The sequence below is a fragment of the Zosterops lateralis genome, assembly GCF_965231275.1.
Source record: "Zosterops lateralis genome assembly, chromosome: 3".
In the NCBI taxonomy this organism is placed as follows: Eukaryota; Metazoa; Chordata; class Aves; order Passeriformes; family Zosteropidae; genus Zosterops; species Zosterops lateralis.
In genome coordinates, this window is record NC_139764.1 from 102,567,047 (window position 1) to 102,592,903 (window position 25,857).

Sequence of the window (25,857 nt, forward strand, 5' to 3'; positions counted from 1 at the left end):
GTAAGAGCAGTAGCTGCTGTCCAGGACAGTATCCCTTGTGTGGGAGGTGGCCGTATGGTCCCAGGGATTTTCTGCTCCTCTACCCAGTGCTGTTATCAGGGGGTCTTTCTCCCCTGAGGGAACTATGGGCTTACTAAGTATAGGACTCCAGCATACCTTTTCTGATACCTATGGGCATCTACCTCTTTACATGCTCCTCAGACAGGGTCTAATAAGTCTGGAAGAAAAGTACAATTAGAGAAAACTTAAGGGAAACCTTCCAGGACTTGTTATTTCCGTCACTACTTCACAGAGAGCAATCTCCAGGTAGAGGTGGGTAAGACTCCACATCCTCTCATCATCCAGCAATCAACCTCTCATCATTAACAGGATCCTAGTATCTCATCTGCCATGTCAGGGGAAACCTAGCTCCAGTTCCATGCCATACACTCTGCATTTCTCAAGCAGGTTACTGAGCAGAAGCTGCAAAACCTCCTGAAGGCAGCTTTCTTCCCAGTGGTTGCTCCTTATTCATAAGCCTTTCCATTAGTGATGCTGCATCTTGTTTCACCGGCAGTTACATCTGCTAGATTCTGGCTTCTTCAGAGACCTTTCCTTTCCCATTATTTACCTGTACTGAATCCATCTTCCCCACCATTCCCAGTCTCAGATTTCCTAGAAGTCTGTACTCATTCAGCAAAGGTATTAAAGATACATGCAAACTAAGGTTGCTAAATGTTTCAGATTTGAAGGAACACTGAAACACCCTTTTGCTTGTCTTGCCAGAAAATGTTCCTATTCAGAGAGACTTTAAATGGTAGTTTGAAACATCTGGGGTTTGCATTTAAAAATACAGCAATGCTGTGTACTTTTGAAAAGCTTTAGACGTTTGTTGGCCTTGTGTTGAGACACAGGCTTACATATAGAAACATTTATTAATAGGGTGTTTAGATGATGGCTTATGGCAATTCTATAGTAAGGTCGGTTTCAAGAAAAAAATAAAAACTAACGGGAGACAGAAAAACGCAAGAAAAAAGCAAGAAAAAATCAAAACTCTCCCCAGTGACGATCTGGGAAGAGAAGGAATTGGCATCCTCAAAAAACATCTTCCATTGGCTCCTCTCCAGCACACAGGCAAACCTCATCCACCCTTTTCCATAGAACTCGACAATCTTCATCAGGATATACTCAAGCCTCCAACTGGTGTTACTGTTGCTGTTACTGCTGGCTGAAGCATGCTTTCACCTGGGGCTGCTGCTGCAGACTACACCATTGAGAAGGTATGCATTTGTGTATTATTGGGTCCCCAGAGCATAACTCAAAGGTTACAGCCAAGGCACAGGGAAAGGACAGAGAAAAGAGTTATTTGATTCTGGGAGAAATTTGTTTCTCAAGAGAACCAACCATAGCAGTGCTGTCAGGGTTAGAAGGAATAAGGCCTTGAGATTATTAAGATGAGAATAACATCATGAGAGCAACAAGGGTCCAATCTCTGCCACAGAGGGCTGGGTAAAACACTGCAGGGCTTCAAGGCAATGGCAGGTTACAGAACTGCAGCTATAAGTGCTCTAGAATTATAAAAGCAAAGGCATCTAATGCACTAAGCAACATTTCTTGGCTTGAAAGGTTAATTCCCCTCCATAGCTTCACTTTTTACTCTTGTGACTAAGTGACTGCAGTCTCTTTTCCCCACCTCCTCTGTCTGCTCTTCTCCCTCTCCTGTTTCAACATTTTTGATGATTCTTTCAAGTGCACTGTCACCCATGGCTAGCACACACACATGCCCTGCAGCCAAACCCAAGTACCTCTGCTTTGCATCGAAAAGTACTTTCTTCTTTGCCTTTACTGGACACTGTAATACAGAAATATCTCACCTCTAGTGACAAAAACCTCCTTTTTGCCTTCCTAATTCTCTGAGCAGCAAAAGTTTTTCTTACTTATTAAATAAAACACATCTGCCAGCTTTGGAACCACCTGGCAGAACAGTCCCTGTTCTCTCTTAATGGCCTATTTAGTGATAATGAGATGTAGTGAGACATCAAATGCCACAATACCCTGTCATTACACTCTGTTTATCCTTGCAGTAGCTTTGTATTTGTGATATTTAATAAACTGTTTGTGTAGCATTAATACCCTGATAATTTCCTTGAAGTTTTCAACTCTAGTGGTTCTTTATAATCAGAGATAGTATAAAAATATGTATTTATTACAGTTCCTTCTATAGAATTTGATGCTGTCCTGTATGAAATCCTTGTCTCTAAACTGGAGAGACATGGATCTGATAGATGAACCACTTGGTGGATAAGGAATTGGCTGGAACTGGATGTACTCAAAAAGATTTGAGGTCAATGGCTTGATGTCCAATAGGACAACAATGACAAATGGGGTTCCTCAGGGGTTGTTACGGGACATGTACTGTTTGATATCTTTGTCAGTGACAAGGGACAGTTCAGCCTCAGCCAGTCTGCCAATGACACCAGCCTGTGTCAAGACAAAGCATTCTGGAGGGAAGGGATGTCATCCAGAGGGGCCCTGACAGGCTTGAGAACTGGGCCTGTGCAAATGTACTTGACTTCAACAAGGCCAAGTGCAAGGTTCTGCATCGGGTTTGGGGCAATCCCAAGCACAGATAAAGGTTGGACAGAGAATGGATTGAGAGCAGCCCTGGGCAGAAGGACTTGAGAGTGTTGATGAACGAGCAGCTCAACATAACCCAGCCATGTGCTCTTGCAGACCAGAAAGCCAAATGTGTCCGAGGCTGCATCCAAAGCAGTGTGGGCAGCAGGTGAGGGAGGGGATTTGGCCCCTCTGCTCTTCTCTGCTGAGACCCCACCTGCAGCGGGGTCCCCAGCACAAGAAAGATGTGAACCTATTGGAACAAGTCTAGAAGAGGCCACAAAGATGATCAGAGGATAGAACACCTCTCCTGTAGGGCTCCTCTCTCTGTAGACAGTTCTGAGAGTGTTGGGGCTGTTCTGCCTGGAGAAAAGAAGGCTCAGGAGAGACCTTACTACACCTTCCAATACTGAAAGGTGCTACCAGAGAGTTGGAGAGGAACTTTTTACAAGGAATGCAGTGATAGGACAAGGCGGAATGGCTTTAAACTGGAAGAAAGGAGGTTTATGTTGGAAAGAGTATGTTTACATTGGATATTAGGAAAGAATTCTTCACTATGAGGGTGTTCCAGACCTGAAGACCCAGGAAGTAATTCGTTCCATTGGCATGTAGATTTTGGTGATAGAGGAGGCAGTAGTTTTCCAACACATAAATCTGAAACATCTTAGACATCGAGTTCTGCAAAAACACCCTTAAATAGCTGTCTCAAGATGCTGGAAGCAACAATTGTATTGCTAGCAGTTATTATGTACTATTTATGGTAAGCAGATTTTTAAGGACTGAAATGCAGATTGTGGTCTGTTTGATATCCCTAATAAAACCAAATCTAGGAAAAGACATATATAGGAATATATAATAAGACCAAATATAGGAAAAGCCCATAAGAACACAGATTTTAAGAACAAAAGAAGATCAACAACATACCAGGTGTGATGGAGAAAAAGAAATAACTCTGTAGGTAGTGCTTTAGCTTGTGAAAAATGTGCAAACAAATGCCAGGAGGAAGAAATTGGATAGCACAATAAAGAAGAGAAAAGGTTCTGGGGGAAAAATCAAGTAACTGGAGCATAAAAACACAATCCTGGTAATTAATACAAGTAGGCACAGGTGAAAAAAAGCTTACAGGGGAAAAGAATACATAAGTCACTCAAGCTGTGCAGAGCCAGAGTGCAAATGAAAATTCAGTAGCTAACACAAGGAAAGGAAAAATCAAACTGCGGCTGGAGGAACTCGAGATGTGCATTGACAGCACAACTGCGAGTAGGCAGATCTAAAAGACGGATATATCTTCCTTTCTCTGGGAGGTCATGCAAGGACACTGAAAAGAAAATGGAAAACAACAAGATCTTTAAGAAAATATAGAAAGGAACACAAAACCACTGAGAACACAGCCTATTGATTATAAATTTCTAGAAACCATGGAGCCCATAAAAATCATGGACAAAAACAAAATATAAATCCTATTGAAGATAAAATTGGACTGTTCTGAAAACAACCGGATGGCATCTTATTAAAAAGCTCAGAATTTCTTTTTTTTCCCCTCTCTTTTTTTTTTTTTTTTTTTTTTTTTTTTTTTTTTTTTTTTTTTTTTTTTCTGCAGGCAGAAGGCTCCTTCTCATCTAAACAGCAAATGAAGTAATTTTGCTCTTCCCACTTTTGTAAAAATGGTTGGCAAAAAAGGCAAAACAGCATTACTCACAGGAGATATTATTTCTGCAATAATGAATGGAAATCAGTTTTTCTTGTGAATCTAACTCAACCAAGGAAAATGTCAAAATTTACCTGTGATTTTGGCAGGCATTTCTGAATAGTGATGGTGTGGAATTGTTCTGTTTTCCCCTTTTGAAAATGTCTCCTCTTCAGCACTTAACCAAATGAGGAGAGGAATCAAATTTGTGGAACTCCCAGTGGCTCCTATTTTTTAAAAATCTTTATTAAATCTTAAATATCTGCTATCTGCATTAGCCTCTATCTCTTTCTGTCTCTTAAGAAGCACCTTATTTACAATAAGGTAAGCACAAGGATCAGTTGATTTTAAAGAAAATGCTTGATATATTTTGCTACGTATTGATGTAGGATGTCCATGTTTAAATACTTTTACATGAGCTGAATCAATGTGGCTACAGGAAAATGCCTTAAAGCATTTATTCATTCTGTGCAGTGAAGCACATGAGGAAATGGAATTTTAATGACAAACTGCTTTAAACAGTAAATAGAGGAAATCCAAACTGTCATTTAAGTAGACCTTCATGTGAAAAAATACTACAGTGATGCATGGGAAGGTTGCTGCACAATTCCCATCTGATATACATATTTGCTTAGATGCAGCTGACTTAATATGACACTTGGCAGAAAAACAGCAAACTATTTAAATAATCATTTAAATACTTTCAAGGAATTTAAGTAGGAGAAAATAAATATAATAAAGCATGTTCATAAACTGGATTGTATCACCTAGTAATATTGTGTGTATTTCATTTCAGTCTGCTGTTTTTGACACTGTGACATTTTTAATCAGATATTGAAAATAAAATACTGCCTCCACTGAATATATTAAGTGAAATATTGCAGCCATTTTTAAGGCTTATTTTCAGGCTTATTTTTTAAGGGGAAATGCAAAATAAGCATTTACTTGCTCCCTGTGCAGTGCACCTACTCTGACATTTTGTTGTGTGTAAGAGTTTAACTTCTAATTACATGGGGCATGCTCGGCTTGGATGAGAGCACAGCAGAATGAAATAAGGTGACATCACAATCAATTTAAGTTCTATGAGTTAATTAAAGCCTTGAGCTCCCATGTGCATTCCAGGCAAGGAACGTGACAGCAAAGTTTGTGAGAGCTGTGCTGAATCTCTGCTACAAGCTGGGAGACAACAGAAAAAGGGTTTTCAGACAGGAAAACACAGCAGACACATCACATCCCTGTACCTTTACTGGAACATTTAGGAAGTAAATTGGGGTACATGACTCCTGAAAGAGAGTTTGGTTTATGTTGTGATACTGCCATGATATAAATCCACTGTGGGAGAATCGGTTTGAAAGTAACATTTAAGATCAGAAAAGCTGATTGATGAGCATGCAGAACCTAACATGGAGACCACAGTATATATCAGATGGTTCTAGCTCAGTTTTATCATTTTCAAATGTAAAATTTTCATTTCTAGACCAGAAAATTTTCTTTTTTGGAGATCACAGAATTTTCTTTTATAGTTTCTTAAGATATTTCTTTTATCTGTAGTAAAGTATATATTTTGTTAATTTTGACATGTTTAATCAGTCACACAGCTCTAACCACCATTTGTTGAATAATTTTTACATTACAAACCTCTCAATTAATTTTCCAGGGTGATTGGAAGGTGTAATGAAAAGTTTTACAAAGTACTGACCCTATTACTAGTTCAGCATGTTGCTATATTCAAATCCTATACAGCTAGGGAACACTTCTTCTAGAGCTTTAGAGCAGTCTCTATAATTTTCTATTTATATTCTTACATAGCTCTTATCACTGTGACATCTGACTACTTTCCAGGCCCCTATTATTTGATACAGCTACTTTATTTTATTAGAATGGGCTTAGATAATTTTTCTGCTTGGAAGAAATGGAAGAATGTTATTTTTGGGTTATTTAAAACTGCCTGTGTTTATGTTTAGCTGGAGAGGTGCCTCTTGCACAGGGAAAATGATGCTTTGAAGCAATTCTTCATTCCATCAAGAGCTTATTGTGTAACTAGCTGTAGACCATTACAAAACTCAAGGCCTAAATAAATACCTACTCTACAGACTGGGGCTGAATTTTTGCCATGTCCTGAAAGCAATGCACTATCAAAGATTGAACAGTTCATAGTTGTGGGGAAACATTAGGTCTTCACTGGCAGAAATCATGGAAATCTTTGGGGAAAATAAATTACTGCTCATGTTCTAAAGACGTCAGAAGTAAGGGCTGGTAATCAGAGTCACAATGGCAGATAATCTCTTTGAGAAAATTAAGGGGGAATTATTAATAAATACACACTAAAAAGAGGGTGAAACATAATGTTTGCATTATACATTAGCAGCAAAAATGTGAGAAAATTTGCATAAGGTACACTGGCAAACTTCCAGTGATAGCTTTTTGTTTAAAAGCTATTCATAAAGAATATGTACTTCTACATTTGTATGTATCACATATCTGTTTTACTCAGAAATTTGACTGAGAATATTTCTATTTATGAATAGTTTATAAGCAACACCCCAAGGTTTAGCACTGTGTGACTTTCCAGACAGGTGTCACTCTGGCTGATGCTTCTGTGGAGTTTAGAATTCAATAGTTCTGTCTCTGTGTCTCTCTGCCAGACAAAAACTGCAAACAGTTATGGAAATATGAGCTTCTTTTTATTAAGTGTTTCTAAATAAGTGAAGAAACAGATTTATGGAAAATAATCATCAATAAAGGAAGTTTCCAGAAATAAGACCTCTTTTATTTTTGTTAATTTATTTTGCCTTGAGCCAAACAGTTCCACAAATCAATTTCACCACCAGTTACAGACACAATCATCAATAAGCTAAATAGCAGAATTTTTAAGTATAAAACAGTTGATCTGGAATAAGTGAAGAAAGATGGCAGTAAGTTCCAAGAATGCAATGGTTCCTTGAAGAGTCAAAAAGGTACCCAAAAACCTCTCCCTGCCACTGCCTAATTTAGTATTAGTGTCCAAATCTTGAAAAACAAGTGTTGGATTTTTTGAACACTGTCCATATCCCATGTAGGCATTGTGTCAGAGCCATGTATAATCATTGTCATAAAATATAAAAGAGAGTTTCAGATGTTAGTGAACACCCATTCCCAAATTCCAGGTCTGCCCTCTCTTCTATAGCAGCTGTTGAAGCCAGGTCAGCACATGGGAACACATCCATGAGGAGTGATGGCAGCACAGGGCTCACTTCCATTGCAAGAGTCAAGCAGCTCAGAACAGGTCTCACTGACCCAGGCTGCTTTTGCCTGTTGGTCAGGAAGGAGTTTTAAAAACTGAAATGATGGCCATTAAGAATTACTAAAGTCACAAGTGAGATGTTGTATTTTCCTCTTCTTCCACCATCTGCCCAAAGCAAAAGGAATGACATTCCCCCACTGGTACATGTCACAGTGTGCTCCAAGAACTTGCCATGCATACCCACAGTCACATTTCAACACACCTTGAGCAGAAAGATTTCATTGTACAAAAGTGAAGGACCTTGTAGCTTCTTAGTTTTCTTTGTCCCAGGGCTGCCACAAACCACAAGTGTTTTTTAAAATCCTGCAACACAGTTGTAAGCAAAAATACTGTCCTTCACTTGTAAACAGTCACAGCTCTTGGTGGTCACTGCTCTGAGGTTGATATTTCCAGAGTCTCAAATATCCTTGATAAAGCTGACCTTGAAAAGAATCTCCACCAAAACTATAGTTATGTTTTTACAATCCAGAGAAAAGTCACCAGTAGAGTAATACTCCATAACACATGAGGCTAAGAAGTGAATTCCTTTCTGTTCTCTCAAAGCAGAGCAGTAAAGGCAGAGACAGCATGGAGAACAGAAGCTGAAAGAACAAAGGCAATTCCAAGCACTCATGGTCACTGATGGTCTCAGGAAGACTTTCAGACAGATTTCCTCCAGGACCCCTGTGAAAATGGCCTCAAGGGTGCTGCAGCCAGAGCCTCTTACCTGCTTTTCTACCCAGAGTCAGTCAGATGCTGAGAACAGCAAGCCTATTTCTTTTCCTGTATTAAATTGCAATTTGTAGCTGTAGTCCTAAGCTATAGCTAGATGTACATTGAACATATATTATTTTGCAGCAAATACTGTAAACACTCCTGCCTCCTCTTGCCTGATGATTTCTGGCTCTGTAGAAAACAAATTATCTTTGAACTCTTTTGGAGAATGGAGGAAGTGCCTGTGCTGGGAACAAAAGATGCTTTCCCACCATAGCAAAGACACAAATAAATAACTGCAGTTTGCTTTCCCTCCCCCAGACACCAGCTTAGAACAGAAGAGATCTGTTTTTCTTCAGCATAAAAAGCAAACCCACAAATAGCCCATTGAAAGAGACCTCTCTCCTTTAATGTTGAAAAATGGTTTATAGATATATATCATATCTGTAGTTTTATTATCTTTCTCCCATCTTCTTTTTTATCCCTCTTAAAGGATCTCTGAGCTCACTTAAAAAGAGTGAAAAAAGTCATAAAGTGAAAAGTCCAGCTTTATTAAGAATCCTGTCAGTCACAATCCAGAAGGAGGTGATGAAAGAATTTGGGCCACTACTGTTCTTTTTAGTGCCTATAAAGAAAATCAAAGCAGCTGAGTGTGAAGTCTTAATAGGGCATAAAGCTGTCGCTTATAAAACCTTCCCAGAGATTTTATGCTGATATTTTCTGTTAAGGAGTTAAGTTACATAGTAACTTAAAAATGTAAACTTTGTACTGTTTTTGCATGGGAAATGCCCAGGAGGAAAAGCCTTTTTGCACAGAGGCACTGCAACCATACTTGTTCAGCCCAACATAGGTAGATACACCTTATTTTTTATGATGGAAGAAAACAATTTTGTCAGGTGATGTCTAAATATGTAGAAAGAATAAGTCCTGGAAGGAAAAGTACCACCACAAAAAATCCTAGTTTTCATCTCCTAAATAAAGATCTGTAGGTTTTTTTCATATTTTTAATTTTCTTTTATCATTTCTAACACATGGGTAAGTAGCAAGATCTCACTGTTCTTCCTAAGGGAGTGGTTCTATTGAGAAAAAGAAAAAAAAGGTCTCAGGGAAAAAGAAAACATTTTTATGTTTCACAGGGCTCCATAGTTTGCATGCTGTCAGCAGTAAATTCCTCTCACCCTCTTTGCTAGCAGTCTGCTGGAATTCAGGGAATGACTGAGAGTTTTCAGCTTGATGGGATGGAAGGAGCTGATGACAATAGAGCTCTTCCTCCAGAACCAGTGACCAAGCCTTTTGTTTCTTCTCAATCCTCTCTTCCACACAGTTTTTATCAATCTGCTTTCTAAACTTGCTTCAGAGCTGTTTGTGTCTGAACTCCAGCTCTGACTGCAGGTCTGCAAGCACAAAGACTACTCTTGTCTCTGTCCCTAGGGCTGAGACCCCCTGTCTCCAAGGAAATACAAGCAGTCCTGCTGGAACAATTTTTATCCCAGGTTTATCCCACGAGCTGTCAGAAACATAGTTTGACAGCTCCTGCAAGGAATTATGAACATGAGTATGCTGAAGATGATTCACAATACTCCTCCCCAGTTCTCCTGTGCATGAGGGAGAATGTGTTGCCCTTTTCACAGCAACTTTTGCAAATTGCACTTGCCCCAGAATGTCCCACCTGGGTTTTGGCATTATCCTTCTCCCACACTGTGTTCAACCAAGATGGCAAACTCTTGGCAGAGATTTTGTGTGTACAACATGTTATACAACATTTACTTCACAAACCTCTTCTAGTTTTGAGTATGGCACCACTTTTCTTTCACCACCAGCCCTGGTTTTCTTCTTTATATCTCTAACGGAATTCAATATAGTCCTGCTTCCAGGATAATAAAGATTGCCTTTTTGGTTTGGGTAGCCCTAGCCCATCCAATATGTTTATAATAAATGGAAGTTCCAACTTTCTGAGAAAACAGAACATAAAATTCCTTTTCATCTGCATAACCCTTCATAATTACAATTTTTAAAATTTTTTTTAGAAATTATAAAAATATATTACAGTGGTAGAAATTCATGACAGAGCATTTTCAGGTAGTCTAGCTTCAATCCCCTACCTCATTCTCCCAACTCCTTATGTACACACATCTCCTTTTTTTTACTGATAATTTTGCAGTTTGTTAAATAATTACATGTAACTCAAGTTTGTTACACACATTAGTGTTATGTAATACAAGAGTTTCTTCACAGAAGAATAGAAGATAATATGTACTGTTAAATGCTATAATATTGTTATAGAATTGTGCAAACAAGCTGTTGAGCAGTTTAAATCCCACATAAGGGATTTTTAATGGATATGGATCATCATTGGATTATCAGTATCATTAGAGTATTTTATCTGATTGTTACCTGCACTTTTAATGCAGTTGGACTGCTCCTATTTTTTCCGGTATGAAACAAACCAAAACTTTTATTGCAATATTTTTCTTCAATGGAGATGTCATACAATGGAAAACCTGTGGTTTACCACTGATGACAAATCCTTAGTTGAAACACAGTGTCCCAGTTCAAGGGCATAAAAAGACTGAGCGTCCCAGTTTGCCTGGCTTTGCAGTGCAATCTGTTACTCCCTTTTCTGAGTGCAGAAGAGCTGCATGACCTTTCGTACTTCCTGGATTGTCAGTAAAGTTTGAAGAAATGGCCTCTGCAATGAATGATAAATTTAGCTATTTTGTCTCCAGCAATCACTGTTAAATCTGTCAGAAATTTGCTTGGTTCTGGAAAGGGCCATTGCACATTTTCAGCATAGTAGATTGATTAAAAAAAGAATCTGTCCAATGTGGCTTTGGAAATTAGTTATACTGAAACTACAAAAATAGCATGTAGGTAATGCACCTAAATCATAGCTGAAAAACCATGATCATGTATCATGTATTTAACCTGGCACCCAAGGTCTAAGTAGGAGGCATCTGAAGGTAAATGTTCAGCCAGGTTCATCATCTGCTGTGGAACCAAGAAGAACATGGAGTTCTAATAGTTCTTGCTTTTTAGTCTCATTTCTCATTTGCTGTTTCTGAAATTGCAAGGCCAAGCTCATAAAATCTGATGTACTTTATTGCCAGACCTCTTTGTTAGAACAATGAAATTGTCTTTACTACTGTAAGTGATAAAGAGCATATTTGCAAGCCTCTGCCAGAAGAACTCAGATGAAACTATTTTCTGTTGAACTGAGTGCAAATCAAATAATTCACAAACTGAAATCTCCTTGTGTGTCTCTTTTCAGTGTTTGTTTTCAGACAGGATTTTTCCTCAAACATGTGTGTTTAATTGGGACGTATTTTATTAAATTCCTGGGTAGGGATTGAATATTCACATATCTGCTAAAGATAATTTGTTATGCAACTTTATAGACATAACAGTTTATGTTATTAGAGCACATCAGGGATTTTTCACGATCAAGTTTTTAGGTACGAGGACAATGAAATTAAAGACATTTTTAACCTTTTCAACAAAACATGGAGAACTTCAAGGTTTTCAAATATTGCCTTATGCTGCTCAGTTGAAAGCCTAAAAGTTTGTTTCTGCAGAAGGGAGGGGAAAGTAATTTCAAGACCAGTGGAGTATAAGGTAATGAGGTTTGGATTTTCTTCATTAGCTTTGGGCAATTTTTAGGAGGGAAAGCAAAGGAACATTCCTAAAATAGCAGGTGTCTTAGTCTATGGATTTGTTTATCTTAGGAAGGATCAGTTTAAGATCCCATTTTTCGGAGATCCCATTTTTACGAGAGATTTTAAGGGGCATTTATTGTGTTCTCCACTCGGTTTGCTGAAACTAAGACATTTCCAATGCACAGCTCAAAACCTTCATATTTACTTACTTTATTGATTTGCTTCTCCCCCTGGAATAATTGCATCACAAGATTTATTCTCTCTGTTGTTACTTTGTTTGATAAAGTCCAATATCTCACTCATCCTCACTTCAGAGAAAGAAGTCAAATATACTCTGTTATGAAAGAAAGAGATGAAGGTTTCCAGTTTATATCATAACTGGGCATCATTCCCAGTTCATGAGCTGGAGGAATGGGCTTCTGCACAGACTGTAGGTGCTGTAAATACTCATTTGTATTTGGGAAGATGCTAAATATCCCTTGAAATATGCATGAAGTAAATATTTTCTTCATGTTTTATTCATCTGTTTTCTGGATCCCAAAAACCGAAGTTTGTATTTGGAGGGTGGCCATCCAAAATCCTGTGTGCATATATTAACTAAAAATGTATATTATTTCCTTAATGACTTAAAATTTATCATTTTCAGATGTTTTGTGAACATAAATGCCCAAGGTAAGAGCAAAGCTATTTCCTACTGTAGTGTCTCAACCCAGTTTCAAGCTCTCATGACTTAATCATACACAGAATCTTCCATAAACTTCCAGGACTTGAAAATGGTTCTTTCAACATTCACTTAACTAAAATATACAGAAAGTTGAAAAATATTATGTTTTTATGGTGAAAGAACATTAAAATATTTTTAATTAACTCAGAATGTTTATATATATACACTAAATATATTAAAAATGTATATATATATATATATATATATGTATAAATCCCACAAATTGTAGGTTCTTTTCTTAATTTTGAAAACTGTTTGGAGCTGTTAGTGCTGACATTTCTCTATGATAAAAAGGAAAGAATATCTAGGCACAGAGCAGAGTACATCCTGGAAAAATAATTGTCAAATACATACTAAATAAGATCCTGCCCTCAAATAATCTAGAACAGTCGAAGAGGAAGAGAAATAAAAATGATAATATGGTTTAGACTAGTTCAGGTGCATAGTTTTTAGCTAGTAGCAAGCCACATATTTTCTAGTTATCCCTAAGGTAGTCCAGAAATAATTTTTATCTCTGTGCCACTTGTTTTTCTGAGGTGCTCAAAGGGATGTGGTAAAGCAGATAAAAACACAGGGGTGGCCTCAACTTGTATCCTTCCTATAACCCTTCAAAATCTATTATTCAGGGTGACAAGAAATGTAAAGTTTGGGGCCACAAAGCAATACTATCACTTGGTTACACAATTTCTGGATGGGCAGCCTCTGTGAAAAATCTTTTTTCTGCTCTTCTTGATTAAAGTTAATTCATGCAGCCTGGATGACTCTACAGAGTTATCAAACAGTCTATTTGTAAGGATCTGCTAAAAGCTAACATGAAATTGTCAGGAACAAACCATGTCAAAACAACCTAATTTCTTTCTGTGACAGAGTAAGAGGCTTCATGAATGGGAGAAGAGCAGAGGATGTCACATATCATGACTTTAATAAAGCCTTTGACACTGTCTGACATGACAATTGCATAAGAGAACAAAAACACTGGAGTGTGGGTAAGACATCTCTACGGTCAACATGCAGCTGCCTTGAAAATGCTATTTAACAAGAATATACCATTTGTTTATTGGCAAAAATATAAGAAGGAGGCAAGAGGGATATAACAGTCCTAGATCCAGTGACAGTCCTAGATCCAGTGCTACATAGTATTTGACTTAATAAGCTTCCTGATATTGAAGATTTGAGTTTGGAGGGAGAGTCACCACTTTGGAAGGTATTACAAAACTATTTTACTAAGCTGAAAAATGTAAAATAAATATAGGGTGTTGCTCAAGGCAACTAATTGAACAAAATAGCAGAAGAATGATGAAAAACGTGAATGTATACTGGGGGAAAACTAATCAAGCACAGGAGTATCCAGAAAAAATAAAAAAAGCAAAAGTGAGAAGAAATCCTGAAATATTACAGTGCAAAAATCAAATGAAGAGGAAACAAGATGAAAGGCTACTGTCCTGGCATGACTTTTTGATGCTTTTATCCCCAATTGTCTGTTCTGTTTATGCTGTATATTACGCCTTTAAGACTTTAAAGGGGGGTAAAGAAGCAGAGTGCAGTTTGTTTGCAGAAACAGCGTTCATGCCTCCATTTTCCACTCCTGGACTGTGTTTGTCTGAGGCATGGACAGACAGCAGGACAGAGATCTCCTGTGGTTTTAGTTAGTTTTATCTAGCTGAGGCAGAGAAGCTCTCTGGACTGTTTTTTTTCTTTTTCTTGGCAGTGTTTAAACCTGCTCTGGACTGAAAACCCCCAAGAGACACTGGTATCCCGCACCTGCAGCCCACCTGGGCCTGGACCTCGGCATTTTCCAGCAGTGCCGGAGGAACTGATGAGAGACTGAGCAAGCTGAGCTACACCCACAGCAAGGACTTTCTCAATTTGCCATCTCACTTCAGAATGAGAGGTTTTGTTGTTTCATATTATTTATTTTTTGTGCTTGTGGGAACTTTGTTTGTTAAATAAATGTAGTTTTTTTCACTTTTCTCTGAGGAGGATTTCTTCTTGACCAGTTGAGGGAGGGGCTGTTTGGGTTTGCTTCCCAGAGGGATCCTATTCAGAGGTTTTCTCCCAAATTTGCCCTAAAGCAGGACAGCTACCCAGAGAGGTTATGGAGTCTCCTCTGGAGAGATTCAAAGTCCAGCTGGACATGACCCTGTGCAACCTTCTCTGGGTGAATCTGTCTTAGCAGGTGGGTTGGACTAGATGATCTCCAGAGGCCCCTTCCAACCCCAACCATTCTGAGATTCTGTGATCCAAATATGTCAGTCGTTGCTAGAAAGGGGAAAATTATTAAATGTTCTTTATACCTTTTGGGACAGGACAGAAGTGCCCTTGCCTCTCAGTGAGTCAATTATGTTAAGGTGCAGCTCATTGGGACAGAGGAAAGGAGCAGGGCTGTCTGAGCCCCTCCCACTCCCTTTTTCTTTGATTTCTCTGAGATGCAGACAAACTAGTGTAGATTCCAGTAAGAAACTATGAGAAGTCAATGAGAAGTGGCAAAAGTGCATACTGAGATTGATACAGATTGTGTGGAGTCAGCCCACTGTAGCTTAAACACCCTGGATTTGGATGCTCCCAGACACTATGAAAGCAGTAACAATGACAGTATGATTTGTGTTATACAACTGCCTGTGTAAAAAATAGAAACTTAAATTTTCATCTCATGGAAATCAGGATTAGAGTTTGCAGAAATCTCAAATACATCTCTCAAACATGTAAGACAAATGAGTAGCTTTAGTTAGTCCCAAGCAGGTTTTCTGTTCTTTTATTAAAATTCCACCTTAATAAATCAAAATTTAAAATCCATCCTAGACCAGAGGCAGCATAAAACTTCTCATTTAATAACTGTCAAAAAAATTTTTAATATTCCACTCAATGATAATTTCATGACAGATCAGTGTACAAGCAGTAAAAAGCTGATTTTCTGGGTTTAGAATGTCTTTGCAAGATCTTTCAGCCTCAAACAGTTCACTTCAAAAACATTTTAAGAGTAAAACAAATAATTTCCTACAAACTCTGTAGTTTAACCTGACTTTCTGAACTATGTTACCTCAATGATTTTCTGCTTCAAGAAACTTTCTGCTTTCAAACTCAAGATGCAACCATTTTCTATATTTTAATGCATGTTTTATCCAGGAAAAAAAAATAATACAATGTGATAAATACCACTCTAATAATACAAGGATCTCTCTGCAAAATAAGAAAAAACAGTCTCCTGACTCAGTAACGTTTCTATTCTAAATATGCTCATGTGGATCACATTGGCCTAATAAGAGAGTTTTTCACAGTAATTAAAATACTTATTCCCTTTGGTCACAGCATCCTTTAAAGGAGTGTAACTACTCACATTTCTCAGGTGAATAAATGGGGATCTAAGAGCATATATTTGGCATTGAAGTACCAAATTTCTAATTATTCAACCATATTTTGGAATCCCCATCCTTGGTTTAGGTAGGTTGTTTCCCAGTACAAGGCTTGCTTGTACAGTCACTGGAGCATAACAAGTCATATATATAGGAAAGACAAGATTTGACATAAATTTATACCAAACCCACTGATGTGTTTGTTAAGAAAACCCCATATTATCTCACAGTGAGAACCTGGGAGTATCTTAGTGTGAAACTCACAAAATATATGTTTTCTTAGAGTGAGGAAAAGGGCTTGAGTTGCCCAATGTCATCCATCCAAAACTTGGGTTCCTGTGCTAACCCCATCAGTTTTTAGGTGGGAGGTGAAACTGGAACTGTCAGAGATCAATTTGTCCCCTCTGCAGACAGCTCACAGAACACCCTCTCTCTTCTGTTCCCTTCAGTTCTCATGATAAGCACATTACTTCCATACCAGCTGGGTCTATGAAAACACTTAATCTCTCTTCGTCACGTCCCACATGACTTTTCCTACCTTCAGACCATGAAATCTTATTGGTGATAAAGAGTAACTCCCTCAGTTTGCTATTGAAGCTGTTCTAGTTCCTGTAAATAATAAACCCATGACTATGAAGACTAAAATCAAGATCTATTTACATCTCAGCTGAACCATCAGACTGCAGAATCTGTCTGCAGCTCACCATCTGGCTCAAAGATTATTTCAATATTCAGCACTGTAGATCAGCTTTGAAGGCAGAGGAAAAGTGGGTGCCTTTGGAATTTACTGAGATAATTTGTAGGCATCAAGAAAATCGAGATGGCTCTGTAGTTAGACAGCAAGAGGATTTTGAAGACCAGTATTCTGGATTTAAGCAACAATAATTGACAACAAAATTATTTTATTAACACAGCCTGAAATGTCTTGCTCAAAATCATAGTATGCTGAATTTTTTGCAGAAAAAGGAATTGCTTCTGGGTTGTCTTAGTCCCAAGACAGCATCTTCATCATTGGGCTTTCATTGACTTCTGAGTTCCAGCTTCTCTTGTGATATGTTATCTTTTCCTCCCTGAACAAATACATACAATTTTGAAGCATTCATAAGACAAAACAAAACAAACAAAATAAAGAGATAAAAAAGCAACAATAAAAAGAAACTTTTCATTACAAATCCTGCTGCTGTTACACCTTAGAATGAAAGAAATTATTACAACCTCATATAGCCAACCCAGTTTATAATTTCCGTTCAACCAATTTCCTTTTCTCCTTCACTCTGAAATTAAAAATATTTTTTCACTTGCAATTTACAAGGCATAATAAAAAGCTTTTTAAATCATCTGTAAAAAGATTTGCATGAAAAAGTTGTTACGACTCTTGTACAGAAACAGTACATGAAAGCTCAGTTAGGACTGTCGAAAGCAAGCATAAAACCAAGAAAGCTCTTCCCACTCTAGTAGAAAACATCAAGATATTTCTAAATACAGATTGAATGCTAGTGGCCTGAAGCTCTGAGTTGCCCCTTTGAAGAGGCAGATCCTTTCTTTGCATGAGTAAGCAAAATAGATTTATTTTCCTTTTTACTTCACCTTATTTATACATTTCTGTGCAAATGACTTTCTTTTTGTTATTGAAAGCATTTGTTTGGCTATATCTTTGTGCTGTTGCAGAAGTTTGCACATGATTTCAAGAGAGTAATATTTGGGTGTTTCTATATTTTTTGTCAATTTGTTCACACTAAAGTTCTATTTGTGTCAATAGGGAAGCAAAGTCCAGAGCACATCACAGGAATCATGCCAGGATCTGATTCTTTCCAGAAAATGAAAAATGTGTGTGTCTATCTACAAGTGCATAAGAAGCTTCTGTGCTTTATGAGGAAACAAGAAAGCTTGTTTGATGTGAGGGATATATAAACAAAAATAATCAGGCTGATTTCATGCTGGTACCTGATACCCACAGGTTTGACACTACCTTAGCAGCCCCATCTGCTTCCTGGGGGATGAGGAGCCTTTCATCAGTCAAAGTAGCGATGTGATATATAGACATTTTTTTGTGTCCTTCATTTTAAAGCAAATATATTGTAGAAGTGCTATAGTCTGAAAAAATAAACATTCATTTGGCTTCAGACTCCAGAGTCAACACTTGGCTTAACTCCCACTCTGATCTGCATTTTGGGCAGCTTTTCTTATAGTCTCATAAACCTCTATTACATTATTAAAGGAATTTAATTATTTTTACATTTAGGGTACTTGAATGGCTGATATTCAACTTACTAACACCAAAAAAATTTTGTTTAGTCCCTACCAAAACACCAACATAGCTGCCAGTACAGTGTGTAGGCTGTATTTACAGATCAGGATTTAGATTAAATTCTTCATCAGCTGTGCAAAGCACAGCATGCTTTTCAAGAAACATAACAGCCACATGACAGATAATAAAGTGGGCAACTTCTATCTTGTTCTCAACCTGTTTCCATGGGAGGGGGGGGTTCATCCCTCAGCAGATCTGTCCTCCAAAAGGGATAGAAAACCTTTAAAGCAATCATGTCAAGTGTTCACCTTTGAGAAACTGATATATAAAGTCATATGGACTAAGCTGTGCACAAACGAATGTCCATGGTATGTGAACAGAAAGTCATGTGGGTAAATGCCACTTCCATTTCAAGCACACTATGCTCAACTGCCTTTTAAGAAGCTTCAGTTCATTTTCTGTGTTACTGCAAAAACACTCAGACTATTCAACCTGCAGGACTATGTATGAGGAGGGGATTGTCCATCTGACAACTGTCCTTGCTCTGCTGACTTGTATTGCCAAGGGGGGGTCTCACCCAAATCTGTACATTGGATTCATCCAGCAGAGCACCTGTAGTGAGGATCTGAGTGCAGTAGAGTGTAAATGGAGACAATCCCTGTTCACTCATGTATTTTCTATGTGAACTGGGGAGGAAAAGGAGAAAGGCAGGTTTCAGAACAGGCAGCTTGCTATTGGAGAGAACGGGTTCATCCAAGATACTAAATTTCTAGCCTGAGAGCTAAAAACACAAACAGATTTAAAATAAACCACGGACTGCACCAGCTCACAGCTAATCAGGAATTTGAGGATATGGATGGACACTGCGAGTGTCAGCAAGTATTTCTGGGGGAAACAGTTGTCTTTGTGATGCCACCATGCAATGTTATGCTGAGATAAACAGAAGCAGAAAGTCTGGGAGATGAAGGGAAACTCATTGCTGCTGATACAATCCCCAGGGACTCAAATGGCTCAGCTACTCCAAGCTTTGTTTTCTGGAGACAATGTTGGAGAAACAACCTTGCCTTGTGCGACCCAATAATAGCAGCAGGTCTTGGGGGAAGATCTCAATCATGTGTGGAGATCTCCACATCCTATAGCATTAGGACAGTTGCCTCTATGGAGAAGCCATCAGTCTAAAGCACATTTTCTGCACTTTGCTGCTGAGAAAAAAAGCAGAATAACACACAGAGCAAAGTTCCATGTGAGATGGACTCTTGTGTAGTTCCATTTTATGCCCCTGTCCACTGGACCTCAACCGTTGCAAATTTGAGGCAGAAATAATTCTCATTTAACTTTTTGGTTTTGTGTGTTTTCACTCCCTTGGCAATGTGCATTCTGCCTCTGAGTTCTACATAAAACACACCAAAACCCTCAATTTTAAAGTATTGTCTGTACATTTGTCTGGAGTTCTTGTATGATAGTTACGATCCACCTAATTTTCAGTGCTCTTGTTCAAAGTGGAAAATATTGTTTACTTTTTAGCTATTAAAGTAATCTGATTCTTTTAAGAAAATAACCTATAAGAAGCAGTTAAACATTACTATCTTTTAAAATTTATATCTCTGTTTCTCATACCTTCTGTATTCACTATAGCAATTTTAAACGTCAGCATGGTGATATTCCTCCAACAATGCATATTGCTGACTTCCTCAGTTGAAATACGATGTGTCTACCGGGCTCTGTTTAAGTCTTGATAACTAAAAAAGAGAATAAAAACAAATAGGCTTCTTCTTTGTGTGTCTCTTCTTTCTTTTAATATTTTGCTAGGAGGCGAACAAAACTGAGCCTTACTTATCCAGACCTCTGCCCTACTGTGTCTCTTTAAATTAGATTTGCTGCAATGCAGTATTTTGTTTACTCTCCTAGAAATGAAGGACAGTGTTAAGTTGCTACAGAACCAGAGACTGCAGCAAACAGTCCAAACATTTGTGATAGCTTGTGGTTTTTTATCCTTGTACTTTGAAAAGAGGGTTTAGAAAGGTTTTGTGAAAAAATAGAGCAGTTGGAGACATAAAATAGAGTTTAAGCTTCAGAAGGGAGAATAGAGAAATTAGTCATTCTAATTCCTTTGTAAAAGAAAGGGACGATAAAGGTAGGTGGCAACACCAATGCTAATAATAAAAGCATGAGGATTACATAAGGAATAAAAGCTACTTTTCAGTTATTTAAGTTGCCGCTTTAGGGATTTTAGACTAATAATAGCTGCTGAGAAGGTTTTTGTGGTGCTTTTTCACTGCTCAAAATTACGTGATCGTTTAATGATTTTGTGTATGGATGCTGTATGAAAAAGAAATTAGTACTTTAGTTAATGACTAGGCGTACATTATCACATTCACAGGGTGTTTATGTACACATATGCACAGGTAAATGTTAAGAAACAGAAGGTGTCTGTGTTATGCCAGGTCCAACAAAGACACTCACATAGGAAGAAGGTTGCTGATAATGTTTTGTTATTTGCAAGCTTTGCTATCTCCCAGCCATACACTGGAAATATGACCAGCTGATAGCCTCAAGCAGATTTACTTTTCACAGAAAAGTCATCCATTTTATTTATAGTTGACAAATTTTGATAAACATTTACAGGCAAATGTGCAAACATATGTCTGAAAGAGTTAAGTACAAAAAGTCTATAGATGGTCAATAGCCAAACACAGAGAAAAGGAAGAGGAAGATGACAAGGGAATGCCAAAAATTATGGGAAGCAGAGTATATATAAGCCCCAAAGGAGAGCAGGAAGAGAAGCTCTTTGCTTCCCCCTGTAGGGGAAAAAACTGTCTGACCAGGTCTCATTTGCATATATTATTTATATTATTATTCATACCTCAGTGCACTCCATGAGACTGTTCTCTGCTGTGCTCTGTTTCACAAATTAGGAGACACAATGTATATAAACACATTTGTAAAAACAAAGGGTGAAGAAACTGTGAGAGGTAACAGCTAAAGAAAAGAGGTCACCCTTAATTACAGTTGTATCCAGTTGGGTAGGAGTTCTACAGAGGCTTAGTACCTGTTTCTTTAATGTATTGTACAGATACCTGTTGGTACAGTTCTGCTTCTAGATTTTAAAGGGATACTACAAATTCAGCAAAATTTTGAGTGAAATCTCTTCCTTAATCCCTTTCTTTTTCTTCTTAGCTCTCCTTTTTTCCTGCAGCCACACTCAGACTCTGTTTGCCCACTGTTATTTGTAAGCTCTTACGAGACCTTCTCTTTGGATTTTTTTCTCCATGTTCATCTTTCTTTGTTCATTTGCAAGGGAGATTGAAATGAAGAACACTGAAAATATTTTTAGTAGTAGATTTATGTAAAAAAATCATAATCTATCCTGACTTACACACAAAAAAATTAAAATATATAGACACTAGTTTAAGATGGCACTTCATCTCATCTACTCTCATCAACATGAAAGCATAGACAGGAAAATGTAACTGAAATAAGCAATGGTTTATTTCAACACCTCACATATTGCACTTAGATTGAAGTCTGGGGACAGTTAAACACAAGACCACACCCTGATTGCTTTAGCCTGTCTATCACCCACAGCACAAATCAAAGCAATTAGGATAAGGGAATTTTTCTAATCTGATCAAAAAGTCAGCAAGTGCCACCAGTGAATGACTCAGAGCACTGAAGGTGCATGGATAATCTATGTATACATTAATGTTCCTTGGAATGTAAAAAATTAGTATTTCCATATGAAACTGCAAATTTATTTTGATATTTTTAAAAAAGTTAGGGGGTCACTTTCTGGTTTGGATGGGATATATCTAATCAAAGAATTTTATACCTGAGCTAGTTGTACTTAGTTCCCCCAAAGGGAGAGGAAACACTCACCAAAAAACATTTCATCCCATCTTGAAGGAGATGTCTGAAATGGAGAATTACAGTGAAATATGCCATAAATAGGTGTACTGATTATTATTGACCTGTATTGACCATGAAGACAGTCTAGCTACCACCAAAGGTATAGGCAGTTACACTACATGAGTCTAAAATTAGACCAGACCACTACAATATTTCATGTCATAAAAACCAGATCCTTGGAGTACTGCTCATTTTTTATAATCTCTTACTATTTAATCATAATTACTCATCATTAGTAGGCTCCAGGCACAGCTACAGGACTTCCCATATTTTTTATGTCCCTCCTCTTCCCACTTGTCTCTTGAGGAGCAGATGCCACACAGTATCGGTGTTGCCTTTCTTGCGAATGACTGTCCAGTGTATGAAGCCATGGAATTATGTCTGGAATATAATGAAAAAGTAATAAAGTAACTTTGTATTATACTCTGTGAAACACCTTAGTTTTAGCAAAAAATCCCACCTGGTTCTGCTCTGTATCTGGTTCACTTGATTACATGACTGACTTACCCTAGGCAAGATGGGATGAAAATCCTCAGTAAAATTGCATTGCTTGTGGTTATAAAATCCCTTAACTCTGTGAGTGGAAGTAATTATTTATAGTGGGTTTCAACCTAAGACTTTAGATTCCTAATTGTTACTCTTGGATAGAAGTAAACTTTTAAAGATTAAATAAATATGTTTCTTTGTAGAGTTACCTTTTATACCTTCTAATTTCTTTTCTTTAATTTGCAGGAATCTATATTTAGTCATGAATAAGCTGCCAAGAGCAATCTGTAAAATTAACAAGCAATAGGTTATTTTTTTTAAATTACATTTGTTCTAATTTATTTTCTCATTTTCTTTCCTTGTTACCATTTTTCATACACATAATTGCAGATTTTTGCAGTGCTTATTAAGGAAATGGATTTATTACTTACCACAGATATTTTGAAACACAAAAAATATTTTAAATTAATAAAATATTTCAAAGACAGAACAATAATTCAAATTTAGCATATTTTTATCAATGTTTTCCCCTTTAGGGAATATTTTTCTCAATCAGTTTATGGATCAATGCATTTACAGAAAGATTGATGCAAATTCAAAACTCAGAAAAAGTTACAAAGTAAACTTAAGAGTTCTTATAAAAAATATGAGACCAAAATTTCAAAAAGACAAAGTAGTTAAAGAAATTGACAGGTATTAACAAAAGTAACATGATTTGAGAAAGTATCTTTGCATTTTCATATAAGTAAGGCTAAGAGAAATAAAAAGACGTTTATGTGCATGTTACCACCAAGTCATTCTGTGGTTAATAAAAAAGAAGCAAGAATTTGCATACCTTCATGACTGTAATTTCTTCAGTTGCCCTCAAAAAGTCTTTTCTTATCTAGGAGTCGTGTGGTTGATTTAAATTCTGGTTTTGAGGAGAGAGAGAATCTCCATAGAGCAAGGCCTATTCCAGCTTGCATTAGGCTGAATTGTCTTCTTAAGAAATATACTTTTTTTCTCTTTGGCTCATCAGAAAATCTTGACAATTAATTTTGCATAGCTAGATACCTAATTTTTATTAAGAGGAAATAATGTCATAATGTTACCTTCATCTTAGTGGGCCTTCAGCTGTCCTGGCTTTGGAGTGTTTCTGGATTTTACTCTGCAGTGCTGGCTGCAATACAGAACTACTGGTGAACAGTATCCTGCCAATGACTAATGGAATTATGTTTTCTAAGGTGGATATGATAGGTTATTGTAGCTCTTCTATGCAAAATCAGTGCTTCAGTTTGGGATCAGGCAGGGTCAAGACCCTCCTAGGCATGGCAGGGAAGCAGCCAGGCATCTGATAATGAAAGTGAGATAGCAACAGACTCATAGATCCAGTTGTCCTCAAAGCAGATTTAGGTTAATGGAGGTTACAGGAGTGGGCAGGCAGTTAAGCAAAAGTTATCGTTTATGGCTTGTCTCCAGCCATGATTTCTTGTTCTTGTTATTGCAGAAAGCAAGTGATCTCAGCTGTGACAACAACTTAGTTCAAAAAGCAAAGGTGTCTGTGAAAATTCACAGACTTTTCTAGCACAAAACTCTACCTAAAAGTCCAGGCAGCCATGAGAAGACAACCCTTCCCCTCCATCAAAGCTGTGACTGACTATTACACCACTACTCATAATGAGTGAGGGAGTAATTTTTAAGGCTATTTGAAGAGAGGAGTCTGTCTATTCCAGGTCTGTTCATACAAAAGAAGTTGCCAAGTGTTCTTTCAGTATTTGTCCTGTTGATCCCACTTCTCCCCATTGTGAAATGACACATAGTGATTCACCATATGATGAGCAGGGGTGTTCACATCAAGTTATATGGTGGAATGTTCATTCCTATTGCAAACATCATGTCTCTGTGGCACAAGGCTTACTTATGCCAAGGAATGTGTGGTTTAGAGTCACAGAATCATAGAATCATTAAAGCTGGAAAAGACCTTTGAGATCATCCAGTCCAACCTTTGACCAAGCACTGCCATGCCACTAAGCCATGTCACAAAGTGCCACGTCTACTTGTTTCTTGAATATTTCCAGGAATGATGACTCAGCCACTTCTAGTAGAACTTTACCTAGACTGGACTTCACCTAAGCTGGACTTCAGAGTGGCAGTTCTGGGCTCTTGAGAAGCAATGCAGTTTCTGTTCCTCTTCAGGAGTCTTGTGGCACACAACTGCTTGGTGAGCTGGACTCTTGTGATTGTACCGTGAGACAACTGAGGGAGGCAGAGATGATGTGTGGAACATACACATGTGAGCAGGAGGGTTGCCTTGGGTTCTGCAACAAAAGAAAATATTTTCCCATTGGCTGTTAGAGGATCACTGTTGTAGTGCAGAACACAGAACCCTCAGGAACATCCTGTCATCACCGCCCATATTTCCACTGAATTTATTTATAGCAGCAAAAGCACCTTAGCAGTTGGGAGGAGTGGGCGTGTTTACAGGGTATTGAGAGACCTATGGCATGCAAAGAGCCCCTTGAAGCTTCCTTTTATTTCCAGGTGCAACTGACCAAATTCTCTATCCTGTTTTGGTGTACTGGCTACAGATATTTCACAGAGAAAAGCAGGACAGTGGCTTCAAACAAGTACTTAATTGAACATAAAATTATTTGTAAGCAATAAAGAGTCATAGTCCTCTGGTACAGTTGAGTGCTGATGTGTTTTCCCTTGTGGGAAACAGTATCTGCTGTATTCTGAAAACTTCAGTTTTTGCTGCATCCATAAATCAGATACATGATTAATTTTTTTCTCCCAGGGCTCTGCCATGAAAGAGACCTCATCTGAGATATCTGGCTCCTATTTAGCTGCCATCTCCAGCTGCAGTAAAGAGCCACATGAGAACTTCCTCAAGACAAAGTGTGTCTATTGCATATTTCTGTGAAATCCTCAGTGAAAGGGACTAAACCTTTTTTTCTGCCTAAGTCTCTCACTCTCTTTACTTCAGATTCACCACTATCACCACTATTGCTTACATAACAAGTTGCTAGCTTCTCAAAATAGTCCCTGGAGGATTTGCAGGTAGAAAGAAAACCTGTCCTTTCTTCTTTTTATCCATAGATGGTGGCAGGGACTGCCTTGCTTTTCACAGCTTCAGGCCAGAAGGTTTACAACCACCCTGGCTGAAGAGTGTCTGCACTGTAATTCCTACATTGTACCAGGATATTTTTATTTTTTTACTCTTTGAAGAGTTCTTGCAGAAAATCACTGGAAA